Source organism: Miniopterus schreibersii (genome assembly GCF_964146895.1).
Source record: "Miniopterus schreibersii genome assembly, chromosome: X".
NCBI lineage: Eukaryota > Metazoa > Chordata > Mammalia > Chiroptera > Miniopteridae > Miniopterus > Miniopterus schreibersii.
In genome coordinates, this window is record NC_138104.1 from 65,384,739 (window position 1) to 65,400,799 (window position 16,061).

Sequence of the window (16,061 nt, forward strand, 5' to 3'; positions counted from 1 at the left end):
GGTGGGGAGGGTGGTTGTAGGGCTAGGTTGAAAAGGTGAAGGGATTAAGAAGAAAATGAAAACCTCATAGACACAGACAACAGTATGGTGATTACCAGAGGGAGAGGGACTTAGGGGGAGGTAGGCGAGGTTATAGAGGTTATAGAGGTTATAAATGGTGATGAAAGGAGACTGACTTGGGGTGGTGAACACACAGTACAATGTGCAGATGATGTGTTATAGAACTGTACAACTGAAACCTATATAATTTTATTACCCAATGTCACCACAATAAATTCAATAAAAAGTTAAAAAAACACATACACAATTAAATGGAAGCATATATCGTGCTCATGGATAGGAAGAATTTACATCATTACAATGACCATACTACTCAAAGAAATCTATAGATTCAACACAATTCCTACCAAAACACCAATGGTATTTTTCACAGAACTAGAGAAAATACTCTAAAAATTTATAGAGAACCACAAAAGACCCTGAATATCAGCAGCAATCTTGAGAAAGAAGAACAAAGTTGGAGGAATCACACTACCTGATATCAAACTATAAGGCCATAGTAATCAAAACAGCATGGTACTGGCATAAAAACAGACATATATATATGGAACAGAATAGAGAGCCCAGAAAAACCCCACCCCTCTATGGTCCATTAATATTTGATAAAGGAAGCAAGAGCATATATTGGGGTAGAGATAGTCTCATCAATAAATGGTGTTGAAAGATACATGCAGAAAAATGAAACTAGACCAACTTCTTACACCACATACAAGAATAAATTAAAAATATTTGATTAAAGACTTAAATGTAAGACTCAAACAATAAAACTCCTAGAAGAAAACGTGGATAGCAAACTCTCTGACATTTCTCTTAGCAATACTTTTTGATATATCTCCTCAGGCAAGGGAAACAAAAGAAAACAAACAAACAAATGAGACTACATCAAACTAAGAAGCTCTGCACAGCAAAAGAAAACATCAACAAAACCTACTGAATGGAAGAACATATTCACTAATGGTACATCCCATAAGGGGTCAATATCCAAAATTTGTAAAGAACTCATACTACTCAACATAAAAAAACACACACACGCCAAACAAACAAAAAAACTCAACCCAATTAAAAAAGGGTAGAGGACCTGAATAGACACTTCTCCAAAGAGGATATACAGATGGCCAATAGACATATGGAAAGATGCTTAATATCATTAATCCTCAGAGACATGCAAATTAAAACCCAATGAGATATCACCTCACACCTGTCAGAATCGCTACCATCAACATATCAACAAATGACAAGTGCTGGCGAGGATGCAGAGAAAAGGGAACCCTAGTGCATTGTTGGTGGGAATGCAGATTGGTGCAGCCACTATGGAAAACAGTATGGAGGTTCCTCAAAAAATTAAAAATGAACCTGCTTTATTACCCAGTAATTCCACTTCTGGGTATATATATGAAGAAACCCAAAACATTAATTTGAAAGAATATATGCACCCCAGTGTTCATTGCAGTATTGTTTACAATAGCCAAGATATGGATGCAACCAAGTGTCCATCAATAGACAAATGGATAAAAAAGTAGTGGTACATATATATGATGGAATATTACTCTTAGAATTATGCTTAAAGACAAACACAATTATGCTTAAAGACAGACACAAAAAGACAAACACCATATGATTTCACGTACACATGGAATCTAAAAAACAATATAAACAAACAAAACAGAAACAGACTCATGGATACAGAGAACAAACTGATGGTTGCCAGAAGGGTGGGGGTTTGGAGGGCTGAGTGAAAAAGGTGAAAGGATTGAGGACTACAAATTGGTACTCACAAAATGGTCCTGAGGATGTAGAGTACAACATAGGGAATGTAGTCAATAATTTTGTAATAACTATGTATGGTGCCGGGTGGGTGCTTGAAATACCAGGGGAACCACTTTGTAGTGTATATAATTGTCTAGCTACTATGATATACATCTGAAACTAATCCAAAACAATATTGAATATAAACTGTAATTGAAAAATAAAATTGAAAAAAAAAATATGAGCAAGACTTGAAAAAAAAGCAACAACTAGCCCACCAACCAAACCAAAACAGGTTGACAATTGTAGGCAACCTCAGAAACCTTAAGTGAAGATACCCCTCCTCCCTTTAATAAAGGCAGCTTTATAAAAATATAATTTATCTACAATGAAATTCACTCATTATTTTTAGAGTTTAATGAGACAGGCAATTGTATACAGTTGCATAATCATCATTACAATCAAAGCATAGAACATTTCCATCAGCCCTAAAACTTCCTTCTTTGCCCCTTTGCAGTCCACCTGCTTCCCACACCTCTGGCTCCAGTCAGCCACAAATCTGCTTTCTATCACTATAGTTTTGCCTTTCCCCAAATGTACTATAAATAGAATGATACAGAATGTAATATTTTGTGTATTGTTTATTTTACATAGCAAAATATTTTTGCTATGAAATTCATTTATGTCATAGCATGTATAAATGGTTCTTTTTTATCACTGAGTAGTATTCCACTGTGTGGACATATCACCGTTTAGCCATTCACCAGTTGATAGGGATTTGAGTTGTTTACCTTTTTGACTACTATTTTGAAAAGACTGCTATGATTATTTGAATACAATTTTTAAAAAATATTTTTTTAAATCCTCACCAGAGGGTATTTTTTCCATTGCTTTTTAGAGAGAGTTGAAAGGAGAGAGAGAGAGGGAGAAACATCTATGTGAGAGAGACACATGGATTGGTTGCCTCCTGCAAGTGCCCCAACCAGGGCTGGGGATTGAGCCTGCAACCGAGGTACGTGCCCTTGATTGGAATTGAACTCAGAACCCTTCAGTCCATGGGCTGACGCTCTAACCGCTGAGCCAAACCAGCTAGGGCTGAATACAATTCTTTTTATAAACATAAGTTTCCATGTCTCTTGGATAAATACCTAGGGGTGGTATTTTGGGCCATGTGTACATCGAACTTTATAAATCACTGCTGAACTATTTTCCAATATGGCTGACCCCTTCTGCTGATACTACTTTTCAAATAAAGGGCGAGGATGGCAGAGTGGTCCTCAGCATTCATGTGTTTATTCTTCACAACAAGATTATAGAGTAGATACTAATATTCTCATTTCATAGATGAGGAATTCAAGGCTTAGAGAGATGTACTTGCTCAAAGTCACACACCTAACAAATGGAAGAGATAGGATTTGAGCCCTGGCCATCAGCCAGCCTGCAGCTTGGCAATGCTGCTGTCTTGTCATTCTATATGCCATACTCACCTTTGTCCTTGCTGCATTAGGACACAGCAACCCTGGGAGGTAATATTTGACTCCCCATTTTTTTCCCAGAGAAAGCAGCCAATGATAAGAGAGTTGAAGTAACTTTTCCAAGGCCAGCAGCTTGTCTATAGAATTGCTGAGACAGGAATCCAGGTTTCTGATTCCAAGTGCTTTCTGCCAGATGAGAGTGCCCCAGCTACATTTAAAGTGTTCATTTCTGACAACCTCTTTCTTCATCTTTCTCCTTCCTCTGTAAGGATGCCTTTCACTTTCCTCCACCTTCCTCCACCCTGGGCCCAATACAGTGAACCTGGTAGAACCAGGTGATGGCAGTCCCCAGCCTGGCAGGTGTGAAGACTGGGAGGTAAAAGCGCCATCAGTGGGGCCCATGTGGTGAGTGTGCTAAGGAAGAGAAGGAGGAAACAGTCCATTTCCTTCCTCAGGCCTGCTTCTCACCCAGGAGGCTGGGAGTGGGGGTAAGGGTCCACCTGGCCAGACCTACCTGCTCTACTTCCCCCAACTTAGGAGAAATAGATGGAGACTCAGAGGATAAGAGACACCTGTGCCTTAGCAAAAGCAGGAGGACTCTAAGGAAACAGGTGAAAAATGTCCCACGCTTCTGTTATCAGAAATGTCCTACCCTTCTGTCATCAGAGAAGCAGCCTATGCCACATCTATTGCTCCTCTGTATTGTCCAGGAGCCCCTGGCTGGGAAGCTGGCCACCTCTCCACAGGCCTCCTGCATTTGGGGTGTGTGTGTGTGTGTTTGTGTGTTTTATGCAGGGAAGGCTGAAGAACCCCCAACATACAGCCTGAGGGAGGGCAGGACTTGGTCAAGAACATAGTGATTTGGCCAAGGGCAAGGTGGAAACTCTGTGGTCCTCAGACTTTACAGTTTTCAAAGTACTTTTAACTCTCTTCCTTGCATGATCCTCACACATACACTGTGAGACAGGCAGGGCAGGAGTCTCTGTCTCCATTTCACAGGCCGTAGACTGGCCTCTTCTACTGGCCCTTTCTCCTTGGAGCTAGGACTGAACCCAGGTTGGAGGTGCTGGAGAAATCTTCCCCAGTAACTACAGTCTTGGGATGAGAAGTGCCTCTGCTTTCCCCCAATGGAGCAAAGGGCTTCATCCTCATCCTTGAACACAGTGCCTACCTTATGCAAGTTCTCCTACCCAGCTGATGCCCTCCCCCCACCCATCCATTTTCCTCTCTCCCTCCGCTCCAAGATTCAGAGGTCTGGGAATCCAGTTATTCTTTAGCACACCAGGAAGCCTCTCTGGCATGAACGCATGCAATCAAGAAGCATTTACTGAGCACTCTTTCAAATCCAGTACAAAGTGAATGTGATTAAAGAAGTTCTGGGAGGGGAGTTGTTAGGGCAAACAAGTAAGCAAATGATGACATGGGTGCTATGAAAGGGCCCTGAGGAGAGCTTTTAATTCTACCTGGCTCAGGAACAAGTGCTATTCTGCCACCTTTCTAGAAGTTTGATTAATCCAGGAGAAGGGAATAAGTGTGAAGGGCTGGAGGGAGGAAAGAACTTGGCGCATCCAGAGAATAGAAAGAAGTTCCCCGTGGTTAGACCGGAACCTGGGATGAGGGGAGAGAAGAGGTGCATTGGCAGGAGTCTTGAAGGGTAGGTGGGGTTGGAATCTGAAGGGCTTGTTACTCATCTGAGAAGTCTGGACTCTTCAACAGGGTTTATGTGTGTATGTGTATATATAATAATATTAGATTATACACACACACATATACTGGTATGTAAATCATCTGCTTTGGGATGCTAGAGTACTAAAACATAAGAGGGAAAATGTCATGTTAAAGCAATCCTATTGACGATCATTTACCTGAACTGCTTATATATAATTGTCATGCATCACAAAGAACATTTCACACATTCTATGTGTCCAATTTTTTTTTAAATTACATACTGAATTATCTTCCTAAAGTTGTCTTCCTTCTTTCTCTTTTTTCTTTTACTTTCTTTTTACTGAATTATTGTTTGCCTGCTCCAAACCTCAGAAAGTAGAAGGAACTTTGTCCTGAAATATTTCCTTTCACTAAATCTCAAGAGAGTTCTTGCAAAGAATGCGTCAACTTTGAGCTCGGTTTTTGAATTGCAGATGCTGCACAGAAGTTTCACAGAAACAGTGAAACTTCTTTTTCCCTTATAGTATCTCAACTTCACGTAGCTAACCTTATGCACCCAATAATAATAGCTAAATTTAGTGATAGCCGCTAAAGTTTTATCTGGAGAAGTTTTTCCTCTAGTTTCCCCTTTTTGGAGAAAAACAGTGAGACACTAAGAGTTCTGGGACTACGCTTCCCAGCGGCCTCCGCTTGGCGTCTACTCCCAGAGTGGCCCCTAGCATCTTGGCCCCGCCCATTCCCAGCCCCGCTATTTAAAACTACAACTCCCGGTGGCCTCCTCTCGCCCGACCCTTCAAAGAGGGTTTCCCAGCAGCCTCCTGGGTGAAGAGCCCCGCCCCTGGGCGAGGCTCCTTAAGCTTCCCGGAGCCCTCCGCCCTCCGGCCCCTGACACGTGATGCATCCCCGCCAACCGGCGTGCGGTGGATAGCGGAAGGCGTTCGCCATGGGCGGGGAGGCCGCAGGGGGAGGACCCTGAAGGGGGCGGAGCGGCGCCGGGAGCAGAGCAGCCTGGCTACAGCGGTGGCACAGGGATCCCAAGGTGGGTGCGTGCTTGCTGCTGGCTTGTCTCTGAGCTGGGCGTTGTGGGGGCCCGTGGTATAGGGAATGGGGGGCGGCGAAGAGGAAGTTGGAACTCTCCAGACCGGCAGGTCCCGCGGTACCTCGCAGCGCCCGGGGGTTGGGTGGGTTCGCCCAAATGCCTTAGCACTTCCTGCCTGCCAGGGCTGAGGCCAGAGAGTAGCAGGCAGGTGCCTCGGGTTTCCAGGTTCTCCTCGTCCATCGTCCCAGGCCCGCGGTGGACGGAGGTCGGGTCGGGAATCAGGGCCTGCTGGCTTGGGGTGGGGCGTGGGGGCGCCGTGGCCGCTGCCTGGACTTGGCTTCCCGGTCCTGGGGCGGCGAGTGGGCCGGGCGGCCTCCCTGCCTCCTTGGCGAAGCGCCTCAGCAGGTCCTCGCCGTGGCTCTCCATGTGGGGTGGGTGCCCGCCGCATCCCCCGTGGGTTCTGCGGAGCGGCCCCAGCCGGTCATTTGCGGTGAATCTTGGATCTGCGCTCTTGGTCAGTGCTTGTTTCTGTCACAAACAGGAGGTTTGTCTGTTTTTGCAACAGTTGAAGGGAGATCTGAAAGGGAAAGGTTAGTTCCCTGATACGCTGTCGGAAGTATGCACAGACTGGAGCAAGCGCCCTTTGCCGAGTTGCCTCCCTTAACTGTTTCGCTACGCTCAGGAAGTGAAAACTACTTTTAGTTTTTGCCTAACCAAAGATGAAATGTTCTACTGCAAAAAATTATACTATAAGCTTTTAATACGCATACAAAGTATGTGGCGAAGTGGATCTTAACTGGTTTCGAAACAGACATACTAACCCTTATCAAGAATGGAATCATGGCATATTAGAATTGACTGGGACCTTGAAGTTCATATAGTTCATTTATTTCCCAGATGGGAAAACTGAGGACCAGAGAAGGTAACTAATGTGACACAGGCTGCAAGGCAACTTAATGGTAAAGCCAATGTAAGTCAGGTCTCTGGGGGATATCTTTGTGGCTGTCTAGCCTGGGTACTTATTTTATGTTATTTTTATCATGGCTCAGTTTTTGTTCCTTGTAAACTATCCACCTTAGAGTTTGAAACTGAGCCAGTGATTTTGCTGTAGTTCAAACTGTTGAATTTCCTTCAAAACCAGTTTATCAGCCAAATAAGACAATCAAGCTTGTTAATTTATGGACACATGTTGTTTTAATCCAACATATGTTTTGGGCGTGCTTACTTATTCACCAGATTTGACTCTGAATGACTTTTGGCTATTTCACAAAACCAAATCTACCCTTGAGAGGTTCCACATGATGGAACAGATTCAAACCATTTGTGCTGCCAGGGTATAGCAGTCTCCTGACGTGCTTGAAAGTGAAGAACATTCATTGGGGCTTTTAGATTCTAATATGGTTATTAAACAATTGGTCTCCTTATCTTAAAGTTCTAACACATTTATCAAGTTCTCAGTTGTTTTATTCATTCAACCCAGAGGCCCACGGTCTGCTCGCAGTGTCCTACACACTGGGAAGACAGGCAGCACTGATAATGATGTCCCTGCCTTACAGGGCTAATGTGTGGGGAAGCAGACAACAAATAAAAATAAACAATGCTATATTTTTTAATGGAGATTAACATTATGAAGAAAAATAGAGCTTTGGAACTCTATGATGACTAAACAGGCTGATTGAATGAGAGTGAGTTGGACATTACTTTGAGTTGATAGTTTTTGACTATCAACTGCTGCTCCATTACAGCAAATAAATTGAAAAGTAAATCTCTCTGACTCAGAGAGATTCCATGGAGTCCATCATTTCTCCAGCTATTCCCTTTTGGATGATAAGTGCACCACAGCCTCATTTTTAATTGCATTTTCCCCCCTTACATCCAAACAGTAAGTTGTTTCAAACACCTAGAGAGGTGGTCTTAAAGTCCCTTGCTGTCTCTCTCAGTGGTTACCTCACTCTAGCTACAGAAGGTTCTGCTGAGGTCAATGTTGGTTGTTGATTTCATTCCAGTGTCAGGCTACCTTATACAAGGATTTCTCTTCCTGCACACTGGTTTGTACTGAGAACCTACTATCTGAAATGCCTGTCAGTCTTGTGTGGTTTGTAAAGAAACAAGTTCATTTTGAAATTACAGGCATATTTTGGAGAAATTGTAGGTTCAGTTTCAGACCACCCCAGTAAAGTGACTATCACAGTAAAATGAGTAGTCATCTTTTTGCTTGTGGAGGGTCTTGCCTTCAATTTGTAAAAAACACATCTGTGAGGTGCAGTAAAGGGAAGCACAACAAAACGAGGTATGCCTGTAGCTCTAGAGTGAAGAAGCACTCAACTTCTTAAGAACAAGAGTGCCAATAAACTGGCATTAATGATAGCTTACTCTAAAAGTACATCTGAACAAAAATAATAATAAAATAAAAGCTCACCTGCTACGTACCTTTTCAAGTTCTCTCATATTCTGTATGTTCAGTGGCTTCAAAGCAAATGTTTTCATTTGTACAGGTTCTGAAAAATGATTAAAGTTACATAAACTAATATTTTTTGTTCCAAAGTGAAAGGGAGATTAACAAAATGTAGTTACTTCAAAAACCACTGAAAGAACATGTGGTTCTTGTTCTTATTAAAGTCTCCAAAATAAAGAGAAAAGCAGAGCCTCTTCAAGGCTTAGTAGGCAACATTTTGAGCTGGTGGCCAAAGGGTTTCAAAGGTAGAGTTTCTTGTTATTTCTAAAGGTGTTTTTTAAAAACAATTTATAAAAGAATAAATGATTGTTTTTATTATTCTTTAGTAATTCCCCATCTCTATTTCTAACCTCTTTGAAGTTCTGCTTTCTTTATTTTCTAGTTTCTCAGTTCAGTATTCCTTTCTGGCAGATGGGGTGACAGGGGCTGTCTTTTGCCTATAAACTATTGACTCTGGATTTGAATCCTAGTTCTAATACTACCTGTGTGAATTTAAGCAAGTTACTTAGCTTCATGTCTCAGTTTCCTTATCTGTAAAATGAAAATAATAATAGTACCTTCCTCAAAGGGGTGTTGAGCAGGACTGAGTGATAGTCTATGTTAACATGGAACTCCCTTCTTTTAACTTGGACTACATTCTTTTCTTTTAAAGAAAAATGGCCCGGCCGGGCGTGGCTCAGCGGTTGAGCGTCAACCTAGGATCCAGGCGATCGGGGTTCGATTCCCGGTCAGGGCACATGCCTGGGTTGCGGGCTCGGTCAATGACTCTCTCATCATTGATGTTTCTCTCTCTCTCTCTCTCTCTCCCTCTCCTGTCCTCTCTCTGAAATCAAGAAGGATATATTTTTTTAAAAAAAGAAAAAAATGTTTCCAGATATGTTTTAATAAACTTTTGGAAATCTAGTAAGCCTGATTTTCTAGACATTTCATTTCGTTATTAACTCGATCCTTTAGTTTTAGATGATGTTGCAGTGCTAAGTTCCCTTCACAATTTAGACTCAAATAACTTGAGGCCATATTTTTGTTGTTGTTGTTATTACATACAAGAGTAGAGCAAGAGAATCCTTCAAATTCCTCTGCTGTGAAAGCAAGAGGGTACCGGGAGACCCAGGTGGAGCTAGTCAGGTGAGATCCAGTTGCCATTCTGTAATTGGAGGATGGTTTTGCATGTTAAATGTTGACAGTGTATTTTTCCACAGGAGCACTGGGACAATCCCATCTTTTTGTTTTTAAGAATGTGGCAAGCATTTTAGAAAATTGGCATCTTGCACTACTGCTTTCGTTCTGTTTCTACCTGAGGAGCAAGTAGTGGGAAAGAGCCTTGTGTCTGTGTGACATGGTAGAAATCTTCTTGAGTTTGGATTCCACAAGCCAGGTTCACGTCCCAGTTTTGCATCTCTTATATCTATGACAAGGGACAAGTCATTTTATCTCGCTGATGGCTCTTGCATTTGTAATATAGATCTAAGAAAACCTGCCCTACTGAATTCCCAGAGCTCTTCAGAGAGTCAAATGTGCAACAGCACCCTTTGAAGACAATGTGGCATTATTGTTATTGCAGTCATGTGTTATATAAGCTGTCATTATTTGGAGAACTGGTGTTAGAGGGCAGCGTCCTTCCCATTCTTGGCTCATCTCCCCCATAGCTATAGGTGTGGCTTCTGCCTTACTCTCCTTCTGTCAGCATTGAGATGTGCAAGTGTTTTTATTGTCTCTCTCAAATGAACCTGAAGCCATTGGTACACCTTCCAAGCTTCCATTTTCTTTATTCCTAAAATGATAGTACTGTATAACCAATAATCATGGGGCAATAGCAAGGCAATCTCTCCATCATAGAATATTGCCTGCCTTTTTCTGCAGTGTCTCAAAATGGAAGTCTTTTCTTTTTCAAATAAACACCTTACCTTAGCTCCTCAATACAACTTGAGGCACTGCCAAGTTCCTCCACACATACTAGACTGGATGATGGCCCTCTTGGGGTTGGGACAGGAAGAAAAGGACTTGATTGCTCTCCAGGTCCGCACTGCCTTGCTCGAACAGAATCGGTGCCGAGTGCTCTTTGTTACTTGAATTTGTTTCTCAGTATCTTGAAAGGACTCCATAAGTAGCTCTTGGAAATTTCATGTACTTATATTAGTTTAGTATTGTGTTCCTCGACTCTTCATCTTAATATCTAACACCTATGTATTTCTGTATTCATTTTTTTGTCTTCCAAACTTGTAATCAAGACAGCTGAAGTTGGAGACGTTGTTTTGGACAGGTAAAACTTAACATCGCCCTCTTCATCAGTAGACATTTACTAAACATTCTTTGACTTAAACCAGGCAAGGAGGGATAGTTTAGAATTGTTTGGGTGGGTTAATTTCAACAAATTATGTTGTCTGTCTAAGAATTATATTCTCTGACTGCAAGATGAAACAACAGAGCTCAGGCTTGGTCTTTCTTTCCACGGTCAGTTAGCAAATGAATAAAAAAATTCTTTGGGTCCAGCACTGGGAGAGGTCTCACACATTGCTTTCCCACCCTTTTCTTCCCAGCTTCTGGATTTTTGGACTATTGTCACGAACAGTTTCCAATTAGATTTGTGTGGCTTTTTGCTTCAATTGTTGGTATGTTGGGGCTGGGAAGGAGGAAGGGAAATTGAAGGGTAATAATTGAAAGTAAAAAGAAAAGCAACTTGTTTGTAACTCCTCCAGCTTGGGTGCCCTTGCTTGCAGACCTTGACAGTACAGTGATGCCCTTTCTTTAGTTTGTGGTCATTGTTATATGTTGCTATCACATCCTTGAGATTTTTGTGAGAAGGAAACATAGTTTATTTCCCAGAGCCTCTTACAATGGAACAGATCAGGGTGTCCTATTTTTCCCTTTGTGGGAGCTCTGGAGGCAGAGGTGGGTCCTGAAGGGGATTCTTAGCATTAGGTGGTGATGCTTGCAGTGCCCTTGTCTGAACTTTAAGTTCCTTTATGGCCCTAAGATGATTTAGGTGGGGACTGAGGAGAACTGGGAATGTGTTGTCAGGGTTCATTCCAGCAGGGCTGCAATTGACCTGAGCTCTTTTACTGAAATAATAAATGTCCCTCCACAACAGTGACCCCTTGCCATGACACATCAGTACTTTTTGTGCGTCACAGTGAGAAGGAAGACTTACACTTGGTTTCAGTGAGACCCCAGAAGGTTGCTGCTCTTGACACTGAGTACACATACCCAGGCAGGATATAAGAAACCTCAGTCAAGATTCCATTTCAAGCTTCCTAGTCCAGAAGTGCTCCTCGCACACATGGGTGGTTCCCTTCTGAGAGCAAGTTCGAATCCCTACTGCCCTCACAGATAGAAGGAATTGGAGCTGGCCCTCACCTCTTTGTAACCCTCATTGCAAGACAGAATAACTGATTTTTGATAGTTGAGGCTGAGTGTAACCCTGCTGGCCATTTCCTGTTATCAACTCTGAATTGATGTGATCATTCTTCCAGAAGTTCCTATCACTTCATGATGCCAAACAGTTTTTCCTTGTTGATAAAGAGTATCCTGATGCCCCTGCTCCTCCTCAGCTCCAGGGAGTTTAGGGGACATGGAGAATCTTAGCTGCCCCACCCAGACCTGCACAACTAGAATCTGCATTTTAATAAAATCTCCACCCAAGTGATCTGTATGTAAATAAAAGTGAGAAGCTGGGCTAAGTAGCATTTCACGTCCTGGCTTCCCGCACTGTCCATTAGGAAGATAATTCGTTTCATATGTGTAATCCGTTTTCCTAGTAGCTATATTTAAAAAAGTGAAGAAACAGATGGAATTAATTTTTATAATAGATTTTTATTTAACCCAGTATATCCAAAATATCATTTTAACATGTAATCAGTATAATAATTAGTGAGATGTCTTCCCCATTTGCTGTACTAAGTTGTTGAAATCTGGTATGTACTTTCCATTTACTGCACCCCTCAATTTGGACTACCCATATTTCATGTGTTCTGGAGCTACATGGCCTAGTGGCTCCAGTGTTGGACAGCACAGTTTGGAGAGATACATTTTGACCTTGATGTGCTGGTGATGTTAGCAGATTTGCTGGCAAGGCCACTACTGCCTCCGTAAAACCTTGTGTTAATGTTCGGTGTAATCTGGGCCAAGCCCTTTGTCCAGTGCTATGACAATATGTCTCATTTGAATCCTCACAACATACCCACTGAGTACCAGAGAGTTCTTTTCTCCGTTTCAGTTTGGTAAGCCGGCTTAAGAAGTCACCATTGGTATACATGTGAAATACATGCATCTTTCTTGGGAGCATCTTCAAAGAACTTGAGGAACTCCTTCTTGGGTTCTTCAGAGAGAGCCCAGGCTGAGCTGGAGAACCTGGTGGTTTGCCATGACGACTGGTCTTTAGCTCACCTAGAGAGCTTTAACAACCTGCTGACCGGGCCCCACCCACAGACCTTCAGGTTTATTTGACCTGGGGGAGATCAGACATCTGCATTTTAAAGTGCTTGGGTGATTCTGGAGTGATGCTCACGAGCAGTCCCCAACCTGACTGCCCTGCTAATCACGTGGATTTCAGGTTGAAATGCAGATTCGGACTCAGTGGGTCTTCAACTGTTGGAGAACCCTTCTCAGTAGCAGTAAGGTCCCAGGTGATGCTCTTGTGCTGCTTTGACTCCCACTTTGACTTTGAGCAGCCAGCTTATCAGAATCACCTGAGGGCATGGCCCAAATGACAAGTTCACTAGCAGCCAGGTTGGAGTGTCTGATGCAGTAGGTTTGGGGTGGGGCCCAGGATCTGTATTTGAGAGGACACAATTTTTTCCATATTTCACTAGAAAGTATTATATTTACTTTAGGTTTTGTGTAGGCAAACGTCTAGTACACACATTTTTTTCATAAGTAGATGTTGAATTTTATCAACTCCCTTTTGTGCCTTTATGGAGATATGTTTCACTCCCCTCTTTAAACCTGTTAATGCGTGAGCTGTTAAAAGGGATTTTCTAATATAACTTTGCAGCATTAATCAGGTTTGTATTGCTGGCTTGATCTCAATGGGTTTCTTACTGCTGGATTTGATAGTATTTTCTTCAGGATTTTTACATCTGTATATGTGAGTGAGATTTGGCTTTAATTTTTCTTTTCTGTGCTGTCTTTGTCTGGTTTAGTATTCTTTTGCTAGCCTTGTAAAGTGAGTTGAGAGTACTGGATTCCCTTTGTCTGGTCTCTGGAAGTTTGTATAAGATTGGAGTTACTTGTTACTTGCATGTTTGGTAAGAACAAGCCCCTAGAGCCACCTGGGCCTAGTGTTTTGGTGTGGGAAGATTTTAAACTACCAGTTAATATCTGCCATATCTGTAGTTACGCCTGTCTTTTCATTCTTAAATCTTAATATTGTTTATTTGTGTCTGCTCTCTTTTTTCTTGATTAGTCTTACCAGAGGTTTGTCAATTGTGGTTATGCAGTATGAGGTTTGTCAGTATATGGAAATAAATTAGCATAATTATATTCTGGTTATTTTGATTAATTTTAGTGAGTAAAAACTTCATATGACTTTAAAGTCAAATTTATATCAAGGTATATTCTGAGAAGCTTTACTTTTATCCCTGTTTCCTGCCAGGCATACTGTTCACCCCCACCCTTCCCAATCAATATCATTAGTTTTTAATGAATTCTTCTGTGTTTCTTCATTTGCAAATTTGAGCAAGCACGTACACACACATACACATTTGTATTCCCTCCTTTTCTTACACCAAAAAAGCATACTATATACACTATTCACCTTCTTGCTTTTTTCACTTAAAATATCCTGGAAATCACTCTTCATTTTCTCCTCCCTTTTGTCTGGATTTATTCTACTGTTTGGACATTTTAAAATATAATATTATTATTTATTTCTAGTATAGTCTCACTTCAATTGTGATTATTTCATTCACTTGTGAGTTGTTTAGAAGTCTATTTTTAAATTTTCAAATACATTTTCTAGTATTTTTATTATTTTTTTATCCTCACCCAAGGATATGTTTTTTATTGACTCTAGATAGATAGATAGATAGATAGATAGATAGATAGAGAGAGAGAAACATCAATGTGTGAGAGAGAAACATCAATTGGTTACCTTCATACGTGCCCCAACCTGGGATTGAACCCACAACCTGGGTATGTGCCTTTAACAGAAATCAAACCCACAACCCTTTGGTACATTGGACAATGCTCTAACCAACTGAGCCACAAAGGCTAGGGCTCTAGGTATTTTTAAAACTGATTTCTAACTTGACTGCATTATGGTCAAAGAATGTGGTCTTGAATACTGGTAGTTCTTTGAGATGTGTTGAGAGTAGGTTTATATAGTATCTTGTGGTTTTCTTCTTTGACTTAGCAGAGTGCTTTTTGTTTCATCCACGTTGTCTCGTTTATCAGCAGTTGGTGACTCTCTGTTGCTGAATAGTATTCTTTGTCCATTTCGATGAACATTTGAGTCGATTCCAGTTTTTGGCCATTATGAATGTAGTGCTATGAATATTTGCTTATAGGTCTTTTATGTGGACTGAAGTATTACATTGCTGAGACATATACTTAGTGTATATTTAACTTTATAAGAAACCATCAAACTATTTTCCAAAGTAGCTGTGCCATTTTGCATTTCCACTGTCTAAGTAAAGTCTGAGAGTTCTGCGTGGGCCATATCCTCACCGATACTTGTTATCTGTCTTGTTAAATTGAAGGCATTCCAGTGGTAGTGTAATGGTAACACATTGTGGTTTTAATGTGCATATTCCTATGATTAGTAATGGTGAGTATGCCTTCGTGTGCTTATTGGCCATTCATATATCTTTGGTGAAGTGTCTGCTTAAATATTTTGTCTGTTTCTTATTGGGTTGTCTGTTTTATTAAGTTATAAGAGGTCTTCATACATTTTGGATACAGACCTTTATCAGATATGTGATTTGCAAGTACTTTCTCGCAAACTGTGATTTATCCTTTCATTTTCTTAACTGTGCCATTGAAAGAGCAAAGATTTTTCATTTTGATAAAAATTTAGTTTAGTTCTGGCCAGTGTGGCTCAGTTGGTTGGGCTTCATCCTGTGCACCAAAGGGTTACCAGTTTGATTTCTGTCAGGGTACATATCCAGGTTTCTGGCTGAATCCCCAGTGGGGGGGGGGTGCAGGAGGCAGCTGATCCATGTACTCTCAAATCATGTTTCTTTCCCTTCCTCTCACTCTAAAAATCAATAAACTATTTTTTTTTTAAAAAATCCAGTTTATCATTTTTCTTCTATGGTTTATTCTTTTTGTGCTCTCAGAAATCTTTGCCTAACCTAAGTTCCCAAAGATTTTCCCCTATGCCTTCCTCTGGGACTTTTGCAGTTTTATCTCTTAGGTTTAGCTCTATCGTGGCAGACAGACCCTAGGTGCCCCCCCCCCCCGATTTTCACCTCCCAGTACTCGCACCCTGTGTAATACCCTTCCCTTCAGTTTACAGCATTGTGAGACCTTGAGCAGAGGATCCAGCTAAGCCGTGCTCAGAATCCTGGCCCATGACCCACGGAAATTGAGATAATTAATGCATTGTGTTTAGCTACTGAGTTTGTTATGTAGTATTAAAAAACTAATACTTCTATGCTTCATTTCAAGTTATTTTTGTGTA

At 41.4% G+C, this 16,061-nt stretch overlaps 1 protein-coding gene across 5 annotated transcripts in view; it reads left to right on the top strand.

Annotated features, from left to right (window-relative positions):
- The first annotated feature begins 5,878 nt into the window (after positions 1-5,878).
- The window catches only part of MTM1 (myotubularin 1), a 115,330-nt gene continuing 105,147 nt past the window's right edge, over positions 5,879-16,061 (top strand). For 2 of the 5 annotated variants that reach the window (XM_081124978.1, XM_081124979.1), the window contains exon 1: positions 5,907-5,988. The gene's annotated coding sequence lies outside the window, so the exon portion shown is untranslated. Of the gene's footprint in view, positions 5,989-16,061 lie in introns of all 5 variants that reach the window. The other 3 variants (XM_081124981.1, XM_081124980.1, XM_081124977.1) reach the window with 2 other exon arrangements.